The 18,052-nt window shown below is 45.7% G+C and overlaps 1 protein-coding gene across 1 annotated transcript in view; it reads left to right on the forward strand.

Moving 5' to 3' along the window:
• GJC2 (gap junction protein gamma 2) overlaps positions 1-18,052 on the forward strand; it is a 495,946-nt gene that overhangs the window by 149,308 nt on the left and 328,586 nt on the right. The window lies entirely within an intron of this gene.

Raw genomic sequence — 18,052 nt, forward strand, 5'->3', positions numbered from 1 at the left:
TGAGACGGAGAAAGACAGGGACACAAGGAGCAAGTCGAGCAGGATGGACAGCCAAACAGCCCCACTTGGCATCCACTTCGGGTGCGCTTGATTGCATTAGCACGAGAACATCGCACACAACTGACAGCCTGACACTTGAGAGTATGGGAATTGCCAGAAATGGTGCACACTTGCAAGGTCAACTCTGACGAAGCCTTGAATCTCTCGTTTGCTTGTGACCCTCACTGCTGGATTTTTAAAACTTTTTGGGATTTTAACTGAGTTTACCAAAATAAAGCGATTTTAACTGCAACCCTCACTGGAGTCGCTGTGACCTCATTTTTGCTGACCATGGCCGTGGTAAACTCCTGCGAATGAAGATCAGAAGGGAGGGACCACTGTGAGTGCATGTTACAGGATCAAATACATAACTCCTCTTACACTCCAATGTTGTAGTTCCTGATTTCTGTGTGGTCGACAGCAGACACTCCAACAGCTGCCAAAGAGTGGTCAAGACTCTTTCTTTTAGCCACCAGGGCACCCACTGAAACCCACACAATAATCTCAGCAATAAAACAAGGCACCACACCTCAAGACACTCCCTTTGTATCTTCAACAAAAGTCTACTCCAAAATCCCAGAGCAACCTTTAACTCCTAAGGGAAATGCGCCATCACATTTCAGGGCCCTAGAGTTTGAAAAGGGCTGGTGGCAGACGGGTGACGCAAAACCAACCACCACAGCTATCATGAAGAAATCGGAACTGCACATCTCCTAACATTTGTTCCACCACCCCTTTAGCCTGGAAGTGTCAAGTGGTGATTGGGGTTCCAGTTTTGCTCTGTACGTTACACGCACTGTATTTTCCACGATGCTGCTAGCCACCATCAGATGTAACAGAAAGTCACGTCCATTTTGTTGCTCAAATTCTAAAAACACGGTTCTATTTGACGGATGAATTACAGTTTTGTGACACAATCTGAGAAGTAAATCCCCCTCCCTGCCCCCCCCCCCCCCTTGCAGAGTTTTTTGTTCTTCCGGCCAAATAGCAGGGCCAATGTTCTGTGGCACAGAATCGGCTAGACGACATTCCCACACTTTTCCTCCTGAGCTTCAGCTTTGAACCGGGTTTGGTTTTATGGGAGCAGTTTATTTTTTTCTCTTCCGCATTTGCCCCGGGGAAGTCAGACAAGCATGAAACAAAACAAAAACTGCGCTGAGTGTCTTTTAATAGCATCGCCTCTGACTGGATAACTCTCCTGTCTAACATTCGCCATAATCGGCAGGCGCAGGGATGCCTTGTGCTTTGCTGTCCGGATTGGACCAAGAAACTGCAGATTAAGATAAAAGACTTTCTTGTCTCCGGGGGAATTGAGAAAGGAATGTTCTCGTGAGTCACTTCCGGCTGCACAAGGTCTATTTACATTTACCACGGTCTGGAGACAATAACTGGGGTCGTGAACATTGATGGTGAGACATGGCAATAAAACAAGTATTGACAAAGCCGAACGTGTGGATGCCATATGGTGAAACCATGGTATGCATTCATGTGGACAAATGTACTTAGAAAGATGGGGAGCAAACTGAGGGAAACGCAGAAGGAGGACTGAATGAGAGGATTGATGAATGAATGGGAGCAAGGGAGGATGTCTAAGAGTATGCTGCTGGAATGGATGAATGAAACATATTGACGATAGATGTTATGTTATCGGTACTTGTATAGCGCACCGTCGCCAATGGAATTGGTCTCCAGGCGCTCTGGCGGATCTGTAAACAGGAAGGGTGGGGGTAGGGTTAGTCGGGAGGAGGGGAGAAGGAGAGTGGGAGATGTGGTGTGCTGTTGGCAGCTTCTTGAAAGTTGACGGATGAATTACAGTTTTGTGACACTATTCTCGTCCCTGTGTTTAAAAAAGGTAGCCGCATAGATCCTAACAACTACAGGCTCCTCTCTATGCTTGACATCACGGGCAAACTCTTTGCCGCATTACTGCTTAGTGAGCTGCAGAAGTGGGTGGAACAACCAACATACTTAGCAGATTCCAATGTGGTTTCCGGCAAGATTTTTCCACCTCCCATAATCTTTGGGTGATGGACATGCTTCGCACACGGGCACTTAGCAAGGGGCAGCCCCCGCTTTATGCCCTATATATTGACTTCAAGGCTGCCTTTGATTCTATCCCTAGAGCAAGGCTATGGACTAAGCTGGAAACAATGGGTTGCCCGCCTGGTCTTCTATACTATCTAAGACAGTTGCACCATAATACCTCTGCGTGCCTCAGATTAAACCTGGAAGGCAGTATGACTAGACAGGTGATCCAGAACAGGGGGGTAAAGCAGGGATGGGTAACTGCACCCCTCATTTACAATCTTTACGTATATGACATCCCTGCAGCACTTGCCGAGGCTAACAACTGCCCCCCAAAAATTGGTGAGGCAAAATGCACTGTCCTAGCATATGCTGACGATCTGGTTGTATTTGATAATACCATAGCTGAGCTTAGGCGCTCTGCAGTCACCTTGTGGGATTACGCTAAGTACAATGGCTTGTCTATAAACCTAGATAAGACAAAGGTACTCAGATTCACTAGGAAAAGAGCATCCCGAGTCAATTTATGTGTACATAATAACCATATACTTTACGCTCCATCCTATCGGTATCTTGGAGTGGAAATTGAGCCGTTGGGCGATTATCCCATGTGCCGGCAAGGAGGTATAACCAGGGCAATGCAAGTAATAGCATTAATATCTTCGTTTACAAACACGCAGGGGGGCTTTACCTTGTGAGGGACTAGACACCTATACATCCAAGTGTTTGCGCCCATGATTACCTACGGCCTTGAGTCTCTTCTCTCTTTCGGTCCTGCCTGGCTGCAAGTGATGGAGGGTAATTTCTGGCGCCGGATACTGGGATTACCTCCGAGTGTCCCAGTGGCCCTGATTAGGCTTGAATTGGGCCTTCCCTCACTTAAAGCACTGGTACTCAAAAGGAGGGCAGGATTCTATCTTAAAATGAAGGGCAGCCTTGCCAATCCATTACTGGCTGTGATCCATCAAGAAGTGAGCAAAAAACACACCACTTCTCCCCTCCTGAAAGACATGACCAAATTTCTCATGGATATAGGCTGGACGCACAAAGGGATGATTGTCTCTAAGGATGTTTTAAAAGCGCTCGGCAAAAAGGTGGACCTATGGGACTGGTTAGAGAATTTCTCACACCTGAGCAGCCTAAAGACCTTCCATTTCGTAAAATATAGACTGTATAATTTTATGCAACCACAAGCATATCTGTATCTCTGCCCCACCAAAAGGCTCACACGTTCATTATTTTGTTCCGTCTGGAGCAATTACCCACCCTGTATAACGTAGGAGCCAGGGAAAAGATCCCTGCCAGTGAGCGAGTTTGCCGCTTATGCAAATCGCCTGAATGTTTGGAGACAGCCAAGCATTTGTTGACTGAGTTTTCGACTTTGGGGCGTTCAATCTCTAAATATCTTGGGGAATTTGTACACGATCCTCTAACCATTTGTGAAACTTCATTCTGGCTTTATTGCACTAACACCTGCAACATGCATTTCTTTATTGCATTGTATAATGTGTGGCAGCTGATTGAAAAAGACCTGGGCTCCTTGATCTGAAACATCTCACTATGATGGGTTGAAGATTGCTTGTGACACTATGTTCAGGCAGTGGTCTCACACTTTTTGTATCTTTATTTCGACTCCGAGGCAGGGTGTCTCTTGGTGAGACATCTAATGCTTGCATATATGGCTAAGACTGTGCTGATGTGTAGGCAAAGATTATAAGCTACACACAATTGTTTTTATTTGAGTATTTTGTTTTTCTTTAGGTTGTAAATATTTTAAAGAATTTTGCTTCACCACATTTTTTCTTTTCTGCTTATGATATTTGCTGATTTGTTTCTCTTAATGAGTTAATATTAATGTTTGCAATTTGTATTATGTGTAAAGCTTGAATTTATTTTCAATCTTTATCACATTAACGAATTATTATTATTATTTGTGACACAATCTGGGAAGTAAATACCCCTCCCTGCTTCCCCCTCCCCCCCACCTTGAAGAGTTTTTTGTTCTTCCGGCTTTTGAACTTTCAAAGATATATGATAGTGTGAGGGTATTGTGAGGTTGTATGGATAGATAATGCATAGAGATAAATTCAGATGTGAATGAAAATGCATCTGTATTATTAATGTGCTATTATTCTCTCCTTCCATACGTTTCTGACATGCTGACTGAATGAAAAGGGAACATTCTATGTGTGCCTTTGTTGGAATTGGTTGGAATTGGTTGTTGTTTCTGTCAATTTAATAGAAAAGTCCCAGATGTCCAAGGTTCTATAGAATAGCACCTGTTTGGCTCTGCATTTTTGCTAGAAGACGGCAGTCTGTTTTGTGTTAAATATTTTAATGGCTGAAAGTATTGACCAACACCTTACATGGCTGTCTCCCGTTTCCACAATGCATGGAGTGAGGTGCAACAGTCTAGTCATACCCGATGTCCATGACTGAGGGGTAATAATCACTTGGCTACTGTCTCACCATGGCTACTTGCAGGAAGGGGTTCCAGGAGTTCATTGCTTGCCACCCTGAAGTAGGTGAGGGCAGAAGACCGAGAAGGACATGATTACTTCCCATATTTGAATACATTCAGGGGGGCCAAAAGACCAACATAGCAAAGGAATATCTCATTGCCAGCCTTCCAATGAGCTATGCTACTCTCTCACTGCTTTTAGCAGGAGATGTGAATGCCATCCATGCTCGTCCCTGCATTTCACACCTGCCACAATTAATGTGCAATCAGTTTGACAGCAACATGTGTCACATTACCACCTAAAATGAAAACCCCTTCACTAGTACTGCAAATTAGTCACTAATGAGCACATCCCTTTACTGAACAGAGGCAAGAGAACCCATGATGTCTGCAGTGAAAATGAAGCTGCCCCCTATGGTTACCGAGCACCCTTAAAAACAGCACTGGTGGAGGGACAGGAGAGGAAAGCCATTGAAGAGCTCCTAAGAACGGCAAAGTGCTGGAGAACTAAAGCTGAGACTATAGGTCTAATGGGCTAGATCAAGTGCCCTGCTGTTGGTGCCAAGAAGGGATTCCTCCCAACACTAGTCATAACACAGTGCCCCTACATGAATGGCATGGCCAAGATTCTAGAAAGGAGTAGGGGGATTCCAAAGCGTGACACAGTCACAAATAACATGAACCACAGAAACACAGAAGCCACCCTATAATGTTCAGTGCTCACTCATGCAGCAGAAGACTTGCATTCTAGGAGTAACGTAAGCATAACCAGTGACAGCACAAGTGACGACCAACCCGCACAGTATGCAGTGCATTGGCAGGGTACTAATAACTGGTGTCGCTTACTAGACCTGCTTTTTCAAAGACAAATATTTGTGTATATTTGCCCCACTGTCACCACATTTGTGACAGCAAACTTTTGTCACCTTTCCAGTTACTCATTTTCCTTAATGTCAGAGTATTTCATAGTGTTAGGTAAGATTTTCATAGCAATGATAAATCTTCCTGACCTGTGTCAACCCCAGCACTTTTTGCTTTACTGGTGGGTTATTTTTTCTTATTACCTCAGTGGGTGGAAATCTTTTTCCACACTCGCATAATCTTTTACTCTTTTTATGGGTGTCATTTTTAAGATGCTCCCTAGTGTATTTTTTATTTTATCTTCTTTGACAACTTTTGGCACATACTGCCTATTGTTGCTGGTTTGCCCCTGATGCTCCCCTTTTAACTTTCTCTGGCTACCCTTGTGAGAACTACAGTTCCTAAGGGTAAAAAGGATCTTCGGATCCCTTTTACTTTTTATTAGGTGAAACGGCCACACCCCACCTTATGTGGAGTGCTAGGGAGGTACAGTGTATCCCCTTTTGCCTTTTAACTGTAACATGTATGTTACAGGGACAAGTTTACTGGTTAATGGTTGGTGGCAGTGAACCGTTTAATTATTTTGGGGCACCTTTACTGTGGGCTGTCTCCACAATACCGTTAAAGACATCCATGGGTGCTCATTTTACCAAAATGGCCCCTGTCTTCTTTTTTCACCATTTCAGTGTTCCTTGTCCTTTCTTGTTCCTCCCCCTGAACTGTGGGGTGGGAAAATCCTTTGTGTCAATTTTGTCTTCAACGGGAATTGTTTGGATTCCCCACCCAGGCTCCAGAGTATCTGTGAAAGCAGGAAGCGAGGGAGGAGTCCAAAACTCTGCAGCCCTTTGTCTACCAGCCTGACTGCGAGAATTCAGTTCAAACTGGGAGGCTGGCTGTCCTGAAAGGACTGCCAACCCCCCCAAGTTTGAATGTTGCATGGCTGTTTGATTGGCTGGGTTCCTGCATAAAATTCCAATCCTTGAAGCTGAAGCAGTATTCGACCACTTGAACTGAAACCGAAGAGAATGATGAAAGAAACACGGCTGAGACGATTTCCCCAGGAACCGGAGAGCCTGTTGTGTAACCAGAGCTTGCTGTTACCCTTCCTTCCAATCAACCTGAGGATCCTGAAATGGATGACCCCAACCCAGAGCCTGGTGACACCCACTAGACTCTAGAAGGCCTGGATTTTGAGCCATCCCACATTGTGCTGCGACCTTGCATGGCTTCAATACCCCAATATCCTGGGATCTCAAGCCATTGTGTGGTGCATGGTCTTCCGAATTGCGAATCTTGCTAAAACTTTGTGGGCATCCTGCTGGACCTCCAGAGCCATGAATCGAGTCCATAAATTCCCCTCAACAGAGTTCTGGACGAGAATCCGACCAGCGATATTCAGTCTTCTTCTAGCTCCTGAAAAGGGTGCCAAAACCACAGAGCCGCATCCAGCCCTGAAGAAACTCTTGCCTGGAGTCTTCTGTGTCGATCCTTGCTGAAAACGCCCATCCACCTGTCTTCTGTCTTCATGATAAGGAATACAGGGCCTGGGTTTTGGGCTACAGATCCTGAAGTCTTCTTACTGAAGCCCTTCTTCAGGGATCATGTACTGTGTTGGTTTGGGTATTACTTACCATAAGTATCTTGTGGTTCCTATGTAGCTTTGGGGTGTTTTCTGTGATTGGGAGTCCTCTCGTCCAGTTCACCTAGTACCCTGCTGGAATCCTCCTAGGGCATCTTCTCTGAAGGCCCTGGAACCTCAACTAAATTTGAAAGTAGAATGCTTACTTGTTTGAACAGTGTTCCTCTAGAACTCTGACTTTGCCTGCAACTGAGCCTTATCTCACCCTGCCTACAGCTGGCTCCTAGACCACTAAGGTCCCTCTTTTACCTCTGAGAGAACTCATGTAATGGAATTGGGAAGGGCTGGATACTTTAAGGGGTCTGCCTTGAAAAGGAAAACAAGTCTTGAAAAGTTGACTTGTTTGTAAAAAGAGTTAGGGGGCACCTTCCCTCTAAGAGTGAGCAGTTACAAAGGTTTTTACTTACCTTGAAAGGCTTCAGTCACTTGTAAAAGTATATGTAAGATTAGTTTACTTACCTTGGGCATTTTCTACGATTCTGAAAAGAATATGTAAAGTTATTACTTACCTTAGATAGGTTCTGCCATCCTGAAAAATGTCTTGCTTTCCTTAGCAACTGTTTTGCCATTCTAACAGAAAGTAGAGAAAGGGTTTATTTACTCAACTGTGAATTGGGTCCCCCTCTTCCTAAAAGTAATGCTGAGGGTTCCACTGTACTATTCCTGTTCGGATATAAATATATGAGTGTCCCCAATTGGGTCTTGCTTCCTCTGACTTGCTGTTAGCCTGTCCAGAATAAGTGTTTCTTTGGATCATATTTGTATTACAATTTCTGTGTACTGACTCTACAGCCCTCTCTCCCTCCTAAGATAAGTCTTGCTGCTCTATCTGCGCTTCCCTATACTCAGGTGGTACAGCCTTTGACTAAGAATGAACTCTGGTACTGTCTCAGTTGAATGGTTTTACCAAGCCCTGTCCTAACACCCTGCAGCCTATTTTTTTTAAAGTACTCATTAAAATACACCTTTTTACAGGTTTCCTAGTACAGTTAAATGGGACAGTTTCAAGAAACTGACAGGCTCGCATCATGTTCAGTGCTCTGACATCATACATCTTTGCATGCTGATTGTAAGTCCCTCAATGCAAACACTTGATAAACATGTTTGCTTAAAATGTGACATTGGAGATCTGATTTTACACATGAGGGTGCCATGTTCTGCAGTATGACTTGCAGCACGCAGCAGTGTAGGCAAACATTGTTTGCAAGCAGGGGAATCCTGATGTTAGGCCATTTTTGTAAGTGGCGAATCATGTTTTACGGAATGATGACCGTTTCACCCGTATGTGTCCGCATTCACTGCACCCTTCTCAGAATGATCACTTTCACTTTTAGTCTGCCATTTGAAATTAAATATGGCTTTCTGAACTTCCACGAGTTTGTCTCGGGAGGATAGCTCAGGGGCAATGTGCTCGCCTTGGAAGCAAGATGACACGGAGCAACACAGGTTCGATGCCCGGGACTGTGCTTAGAAACCTCTGTGTATTAAGCGCGTTATAAATAACCTATCATATCATGCTTTGCTTCACTGGCAAGTGTGAGCTTAATGCCAGGCAGCATGTGCCACAGTATATAAGAGGACACATAATTGCATCAAAGGGGCATTCATATGCCCGTCCACTCGGAAACTGACCCTGGTAGCTTCTTGAAGGGTGTGCAAGGCCAGTTCAGGATGTCTTCATTCACTGCTTTCTATGGCCACCAATATTTATTTTGCCCTTTACTTTAATACATTTGCTACGCGTAGCCATGGACCCTTGGGTTTAAGGGCGCAACAAGACGAAACAACAGAAAACAGAAAAAGGCTCCGTAAAAATATACGGACAACGGGTTCATAAGTAGTCATGACCGGCAAATCCTAGGCAAACAGATGGGTCTTCAATTTCCTTTTAAATATATCTATTGATTCAATGCCTCTTAGCTTTAGTGAAAGGTCATTCCAAGCCTTAGGGGCAATTGCAAAGAAGGCTCTGTTAGAGACTTTCACGGTTCTACATCTAGGGATGGTTAAATGATCACAGTTCCTTCTACTGCTCCGCCTCCTGGAACTTTTACACTTCGGGCGTGGGCAGCAGACCGAGCTATGGCATTGCCCTGTGGTGTCCATGCAGGCTTAGATCGGCTTCCAAGTTAGTTTTCTGTGAATGTTATGCTCCAGAGGTCTAGACCCAATCGAAAGCGTTATCGAAAAGATCATAGTAATGAAAAGATATTGATGCGCAGCTTTCAGTGAACGCCAACCCAGTAACAATCTTTCTCCTGGTCGGCCATTACATCAGTTGATTAGGCAAACGTGAAAGGTTCCTGGGTTCCCTCACGAACCGTTAAATAGGGAAAAAACAGACATCCCTCTGAAGGGGTTGAATCCTTGACCACAACACCAAAGGCTGGCACACTAACAATGACGCCGAACCATCACTGGCACTTGTGAATGATTTCAGATGCAAGATGAGACACTGGGCCTGATTTATGGAATTTGTAGCGCGGTGCAGCACCAAACACCCTGATTTACAGAACATTGGAAAATGTAATTGTGCAGTGCAAAGACACTCTGCACTGAAAAAGTACTCTTTGCACCGTGAAGTAGGCCCATTTAACGCAGTGCACAGAGTACTTTTTCAGTGCAAATTGACTCTGCACAGCAAAAATACATTTTGCACTGTCCTGTATATCAGGATGTGTGTTGGCAGTGCAAAGTCACTTTGCACTGCGCTACAAATTCCATAAATCAGGTCCATTGACTTTTCTGCAGTTTGAAATTGAAAATGCTGTGATGCAAAGGCAAGCTTTTTTGGAAACAGTTCTGTTCTAACACGAGGATATTTTTGTAAGTGGGGACTATACTCTTCGTGCATGACAAGCATGTCACCAATATGAATAAACATGCTTTCTTCCTCTGCATCCTTCTCAGAATTGCCATTTCTATTTTCTGCTCTGCCGTTTCAAATTAAAGTTGCCTTTTGGCGCTTGCACAGCGCATGACTTTTTCACTGACAATGGGGGGCCAAGTCCAGGTACTGCAGCATATAACGGCGCACATGATTTAATCAAAGAAGTGTTTTATGTGCCTGCCCATTTAGATATCAATCCAATTTATTTATTTATTTATTGCATATGATTATACGCCCAAACCCGGTGGTATCACAGCATAGGTTACAGTGTTGCAGTAAAGCTTTCTGGTTACAGGGAACAATCATCAGGTGATAGTACAAAAGCAATGGCATTGTGGTTACAGTGAGATAGGTAGAGTTATACATTACAGTTGCAGCAGATCGTTTACATCAGACATGTGGATCAGAGTAAGTATTTGAAGTCATCTGATCCGGTTAGATTAAAATTTGTTAAATAGCCAGGTTTTTAGAAGTTTCTTAAAGTGGGTGTGGAACGGCTCATTACTTATGTTTTTGGGGAGTGAGTTCCACATTCTAGGGACTGCTAGTGTGAAGCTGGAATTTCCTGTTCTGGAGTTCTTAAAACGGGGAATGAATAAATGAGTGCTAGTGTTAGATCTAAGGAATCTGGTTGAGGCTTTCCGGGTAAGACATTCATTCAGGTAGGTGGGGGCATTTTGGGTAATGCATTTGTGTGTGGTGGTGAGAGTTTTGTGAAGTAGGTTACTTCTAGACGGCTGTGAAAGGCAGACTCCGAAAGCCTTCATTCATGACTTTCTGTGGCAGCCATATCTCTGCTGTTCTGCTTCCCTCAGCGTGTGCTACATGCTGTACTACATGCAAGCGCGCAGCAGTCTGAGATACGTGGCTGTGCAGGGCTGTCCATCCGGACTCACATCTGCCAGAAAGGTCATTTCCTGCTGAGGTTATGCTCCACAGGTCTATATCCAATTGAAAGCACTGCCCCATCGGATTTCTGCAACTGGCTGCTTTTACGTAACACTCTGATTTGGACGAGTTCAGCGCGGTAGCCAAATGTTCCTGGTGCTCTCCCCCTTTCTCGAACCAATTGAAAGTGTTATTGGAATTCACAGTGTTACAGAGGGATCTTGATTATCAGCTTGTTGTAAGCCAAAATACAGTAGCCACATCGAAAATGTGGCTTCCAGCCAGGCCTTACATCAGTTGAAGTGGCAAGCATGAAAAGATGCTTGTGTTTAGCCTCCTTTCAATGAAAACAAAATATCTCTCAGGGATTGAACCCCAGTCTGCTGCACCTCTAAGGGAAACCTTAGGGGTGAATGGGTTCAAAGCCATGATCATTTCGCTCTTCGTCTGCTCTGTTATCAGGTGAATGCTGGTCCCGTTAGGCACAATGCAGTAGCTTCCTTGGCCTGATGGCAATGAATCTGAGGTCCTGCTTTACTCTGCAAATCGCCTGGGTGCCAATAGTGTCATGAACCACCGATTCCGGCCCATCTGGACTACGTGGTCCATAATGCACCACAACATCAGGTCGGCGATCCTCCCAACATGGACGACAGGACGGAAACGCTGCTCTCTAGTGTCCACGCGCAACGCGCGGCTTCCTAGAAAATAGGCACTCCCCCGCGGGTTTGCGCGTCTCAACGCTACTGATCCAAGTTGTTCGGCATGTGTATCGTTCCCGTCTATCTTCCAGTTTCCTACCCTTTTCCTCCTTCCTGGAATCCCATCTTTTTTCTGCCTCGCTTCGGTAAGGCCATTCTCCCCTTCATCCCTGAATCCATCTCGTGCTCGGTACCGCGGGCTCCCCGGCATCCGCTGAGCATTGGACATCAGTTTCCCTTCCTTCTTGGATTCTTCCACAGTAACTTCCCTGGATACTGAACGCAACCTGCTTAAGGCAGTCAGCACTCCTCATACTGGAACCCGAAGACTCACATCCCTTTCTGTACAAGTCCCGATCAGTGAGGAAGAAGGAAGGAGTTTCCAAGAAGACCGCAATCAAGGACAAACAGATGAGAAAGAGGGAAGGGTGTGACAGATTGATATGCCAAGAACCTGATATCAGAATTTGCATGGAGGCTGCAGTCCAAGACCTCATTAGAAGAATGCAAGAATTGACTATAGAGGTTCAAAATCTCAAGGCCGAAAATGCAGCATTAAAACAACTAGTCTTGTCCCGGGATTTCAAGTTCAAAGAAAGTGCCCTGGTCGGGGGTATTGTGGACAAATATGATGGCTCTTCCAAGTCCCTGCGTTCCTTCCTTGACTCCTGCCTGGTGCATTTCACGTTCAAACCCTACCATTTTTCCACGCCCCGGGCTAGGTAGGGTTTATAATATCTCACCTCACTGGCAATGCCTTAACATGGACGACTCCCTTGGTTAACTCGGGAGACCCATTCCTGGATAATTATGATGGATTTATAGAAGCCTTTAAGGCCATGTTTGATCGACCAGAACTTGTCTACAGCGCCCAGAAAGACTTCTGGAATTCCAGCAAGGGAGTCAGGATATCCTTACTTACGTGACCCGATTCATACAACTAGCTGAAGAAGCGGATTGGTCCCAAGAAGCTAGTTTCACCCTATTCCGGAGAGAATTGAATGACGAAGTGAAGGCTGAGTTATCCAGAGTGGCCCGCCCAAGTTCCTTTCAGGCCTTAATGGACTTATCCCTGCAAATCGATTTCAGAATCCAGGAGGGAAAGGCTGAGAAAAGAAAAACAAAGACAACATCCCCAAAGACAACCATGGAATACCCTTGCGTTAAGGAAGCACCCATCCAACATTCACCAGACCCCGAACCAATGCAAGTGGGTGCCTTCCACAGACCAATTTCTCCACAAGAAAGGATCCGTAGGATCAATACCGGACTTTGCATGTATTGTGCTTCTGATAAACACCTTGTAGGAGAATGCCCTACAGCACCACCCAGGAGCTTGGGAAACGCCAGCTCCCGATCCTAAGCGGAGCACAGCTTCGGGAGAAAGATGCCAGCTCCGCGTCCCTTCTTTCCTTAAATGGTCCTGGCCAAAACACCTTAGTGGTTCTCCAAACGATCTTGTCACCCACAGAGAAAGACTAATTTCCCATCCTGGCTCTAGTAGATTGCGGTGCCATGAGAGTATTCATAGACCATGACTGGGCTGTCAGGCACAATATTCCTCAAGAACCCAAAGAGATAATACAACCTGTCGAAGGAATTGACGGGAGACCATTATCTTCCGGGCCTATTACTCACCAGACCAAGGAACTACTGCTTTTGATAAACAACCACGGTTTATCCCATGGTTTTAGGCATGCCCTGGCTCCAGAAACACAACCCGTACATCAACTGGGCAGCCGGATCCCTCTTTTTAGGTTCTGAATTCTGCTTGTCCCATTGTTTATCTCAAGACTCGCTGCATAACCCTCCTGTGAACTCCTAGAATTCCAAACAATCCCCTTTATCTGTGTCCAACATTACCTAAGTGCCTGAAATATATCAACCATACTCGGATGTGTTTTCAACAGCCATCGTTCAAATTCTTCCACCTCACAGACCTGAGGATTGTGCCATCGTAGCAGATGCTTCAGCCATAATCCCATTTGGCAGAATATTTATACTATCTGAACCTGAAAAAAGAGCCCTACGAGAATATCTGGATACCAACCTGGCTAATGGAACCATTCGTCCTTCAAAATCTCCTGCCGGTGCCTCTCTATTCTTTGTACCTAAGAAAGATACCAAAGAACTTCGACCCTGTTTGGATTACCGCAGTCTCAACCAGTGCACTATCAAGGATCGCTACCCTCTACCGCTCATTTCTGACATCTTAGAGGCAGTTCGACGTGCAGTCATCTTCACCAAGCTCGATCTTCGGGGTGGCTATCACCTCATTGGGATAAGGGAAGGTAATGAGTGGAAAACAGCCTTCAGAACCCCTTTTGGTCATTTTGAATATCTAGTAATGCCATTTGGTCTCACCAACGCCCCTGTAGTCTTTCAGCGGCTCATGGATAGAGTCTTTTCAGATATGCTGTTCCTTTTTGTCATCATATACCTGGATGCTATACTGATCTATTCCAACGACCCCCAAGTCCATCAGGAACATGTAAATGCAGTTTTACAACGACTACGAGAAAACAAACTCCTGGCCAAACCTGAAAAATGTCTGTTCCATGTCCAGACTGTTCATTACCTCAAATTTGTGCTGAGTTCCAAAGGAATCTGAATGGATCCTGCCAAGGTTGAGTTCATACTCTCTTGGCCAGCGCCTTCTACAGTAAAACAGATTCAATCCTGCCTGGGACTTGCACATTTCTACAGAAAATGTATCCCATAGTCACACTCTTAAAGAAAGACACACTGTTTAATTGGTCTGCTGCTCAAGAGACAGCCTTCCAGGAACTAAAACGAAGATTCTCTCAAGGTCCCATCCTAGCTCAGCCTGACCCTTCCTGGTAGAAACAGATGCCCCAGACTATGCCATTGGGGCAGTCTTAAAACAAAAATTCGAAGACAGGAGGGAATATCTTATTGCATACCTATCCCGCACCTTCACTCCCAGTGAGATCCACTACTCTGTCCTGGAAAAGGAATTACTGGCCATCCAACAAGCCTTTACCGACTGGCGCCATCTACTCTTGGGTGCCAAACATCCTGTGCAAGTGCGGACCAATCATAGAAACTTGCAAGTCCTACAGTCCCTGGAATGCAGAAATAATTGTAAAGCCCGTTGGGCCTTCTTTTTTGCCCAGTACCAGTTCCGCATTCACCACTTTCCTGGAACCAACAACATTAAAGCAGATGCCTTATCCAGGCGTCCTGACTATGAGCCTGTCGAAGCACGTGCCTTCCCAAAGATGTTTCCTAATACAGTGTTTGTCGCCCACGCCAATTCGTTCCTGGAAGACGTCCGTGCCGAAACACCTTCTTCTGATCTCTGGGAGGACTACATCAAGACAAATCAATGGAGCCTGGTTGCTAAGGATGGCTATCTCTTCAAGGATAAGAGATTGGTGGTACCCACACAAAGATTGAGAGACAAGATCATAAGCCTTTGTCATGATATCTTCCCTTCGGGGCATCGAGGCATCCCTACAACTCTTCACCTCATTCAGAGACAATTCTGGTGGCCGAGAATGATCGATGGTGTAAGAACTTACATCCGAATCTGCGCTGTTTGTAATCAAAACAAGCGTGATAACAGAAAACCTGCAGGTCTCCTACACGAACCTGCATTACCAACAAGCCCTGGGGAGACAATCGCCACAAACTTCATTGTGAAATTGCCCGCATCCAGGGGATATACAACTATAATAGTTACTATCGATCTGTTCACCCATATGGCTCACTTCACACCCTTGTACAAGCTACCATCTTCACTTGAATTGGCAGGGATATTCTTAAAACATATTCAGGCTTCATGGATTACCTACCAAGATCATTTCCGACCGAGGACCTCAGTATATATCCCAGTTCCGGAAACATCTATGCCAAATGTTAGGCATCCAGCGTGCATTATCCTCAGAGTATCATCCTCAGACTAACGGAGCAACTGAACGTGTAAACCAGACCCTGGAACAATACCTACGCTGTTTTGCTACCAGGTTCCAGGATGATTGGTCACTTTTGATTCCGGTAGCTGAATCTGCTTACAACAACTCTGATCATTTGGCTATCAAGACTAGTCCCTTCTTTTGCAGTCAATAGTTTCACCCTTCAGTTCTGCCATCTGTTCTACCACATCCTACCCCGGTTCCCTCAGTTGATTCCTGGATCGAAAGACTGGTAAACGTACATAGGGACACCAAAGATCACCTGGAGAAAGCCAGGATAGAAGTCAAGAGATATGCAGATACCAAGTGGAGACCCAGCCCCCCATATGAAGTTCGGGACAAGGTCTGGTTATCCTCGAAACTCCTACCTCGACATCTACGGCCAAACAAATGGGCTCCCAACTATTATGGGCCTTTCTCCCTTAAGGAAATCATCAATCCAGTGGCCTTTCGACTTCAGCTCCCAGAATCCTGGAAGAAGATACATCCGGTCTTCCACACTTCCTTGTTGAAACCGTATGTACGGCCCACCAGATCAACTCCTAGACCTAGACCATGCTTGTCAATGACCAGATTGAATTCGAAGTCTCCAGGAAATGTGATTCTAGATACAGACAGGGTCGACTCCAATACTTAGTGGAGTGGAAAGGAAACCCCCACCAGCGAACCCACCTGGGAAACAGTCTCCAACATGAATGCCCCCCCCCCGTCTAGTGCAAAGGTTCCATCAAATCCATCCAGGCAAACCCGGTGGATCATGATTTAAAAGGGAGCATGCTGTCATGGACCACCGATTCCGGCCCTTCTGGACTTCGTGGTCCATGATGCAGCGCAACATCAGGTCGGCGATCCTCCCAACATGGCCGACAGTACGGAAACGCTGCTCTCTAGTGTCCACGCGCAACATGCTGCTTCCTAGAAAATAGGCACGCCACCGCGGCTCTGCGCGTCTCAACGCTACTGAACCGAGCTGTTCGGCGTGTGTATCGTTCCCGTCTATCTTCCAGTTTCCTACCCTTTTCCTCCTCCCTGGAATCCCTTCTTTTTCCTGTCTCGTTTCGGTAAGGCCATTCTCCCCTTCATCCCAGAATCCATCTCGTGCTCGGTGCCGCGGGCTCCCCGACACCCGCTGAGCATTGGACATCAGTTTCCCTCCCTTCCTGGATTCCTCCACAGTAACTTCCCTGGATACTGAACGCAACCTGCTTAAGGCAGTCGGCACTCCTCACACTGGAACCGAAGACTCACGTCCCTTCCTGTACAAGTCCCGATCAGTGAGGAAGAAGGAAGGAGTTCCCAAGAAGACCGTAATCAAGGACAAACAGGTGAGAAAGAGGGAAGGGTGTGACAAATAGGGGGCGAGGCAAATGAGGCAGTGAAAAGTAGTGCATGCCAGGCGCATGCTTGTATCATTGGTTTGATACCCTGTTTTGGCAAATTCAAACCCTTTATCCTTCTGAGTTTGTTAATTTGAGTGCATGAGTTGGTCATAATATTGACACTAATTATTACTGAGCTTACAAACCGAAGGAGCCTGGCATGTATCACCATATAACTCACCAAGTTTTTATTAAAGCATGTGCTTTTTTCAGGTAAGAGGCTTTGCTGGGGAGGAGGGACTAGAGGTCATGGAATGAGAGGAGTAGTCATCTAATTAAGATCTGGCTGGATGCTGTCGTGTAAGGTTCAGCCAAAAATCTGAATTGGATGACTACTCTACAGTAAGGAACCAGCAATCTAAACTACTTAGTACCCTTACAGAATCCAAAAGCCATATGGATACATTGGCAAAGTTGCCTTTTGGCATTTTCACACAAAACTGAAAATAATGATCAGGAAAAGAGAAATGGCGCATCCTAGAAGTGCATTTGAAAGTGCACCGACTGTTAGACTGGTCGTGCTGGCCTTGTTGCTCCGCTCCTACCAGCTGTGTGTGGATTGTGTCGGAGGATTGTTCCTGGATTGCCTGGATTGCCCGTCTGTGAGAGGAAGAATTACGTCCTGTGAAACTGGGATGTTTGTGCTCACGCAACCTCAAGGACTTGTTACCCAGTAATTACATGGGATTGTGTTGGAATTGTGTTGGGGTTTAGGGTAGGGGTTGTGGTTGTAGCTTCGTTGTATAGCTGGGGCTAGTATCTGAACGGGGTTTCTTTCTCTTGTGCTTTAGGCTCCCTGATTGGAAGGAACCCCAATCACGCCCCCTACCAAGCCTCGCTCTCGAACTTAATCCAGGTGCACGCGCATCCTGCGTGCGCATCCTGGAAGTGCATTTGAAAGTGCACCGACTGTTAGACTGTTCGACGGGGCCGTTGCTGGTCTGTCATTGATAGAAATCTAGTTTATGTTATAGCCAACTTGACCTCATTTATAGGTCGCTATCGGGCTGAAAAGAAGGCCCTCCTCCTGTAGGTGAGGTTAACTGATGGTGAAGGGGTGGTCCCAACTTTGTGTTTCTGAGTGGGTGTCCGTGATCCAGTGTTGTGCCCCGTAAGCATGGTGAACGGCTTTCGTATCGGCCGTGGTCTCCCCCGAGCTACAAGCAGATCTAGCATCGATGCCCACTGATGTTTCAGGTGGGTTATCGTTATGCTCAAGCTCGTATGAGGT

Source organism: Ambystoma mexicanum, chromosome 2q (assembly GCF_040938575.1).
Source record: "Ambystoma mexicanum isolate Mex_15411 chromosome 2q, UKY_AmexF1_1, whole genome shotgun sequence".
NCBI classification, from domain to species: Eukaryota; Metazoa; Chordata; class Amphibia; order Caudata; family Ambystomatidae; genus Ambystoma; species Ambystoma mexicanum.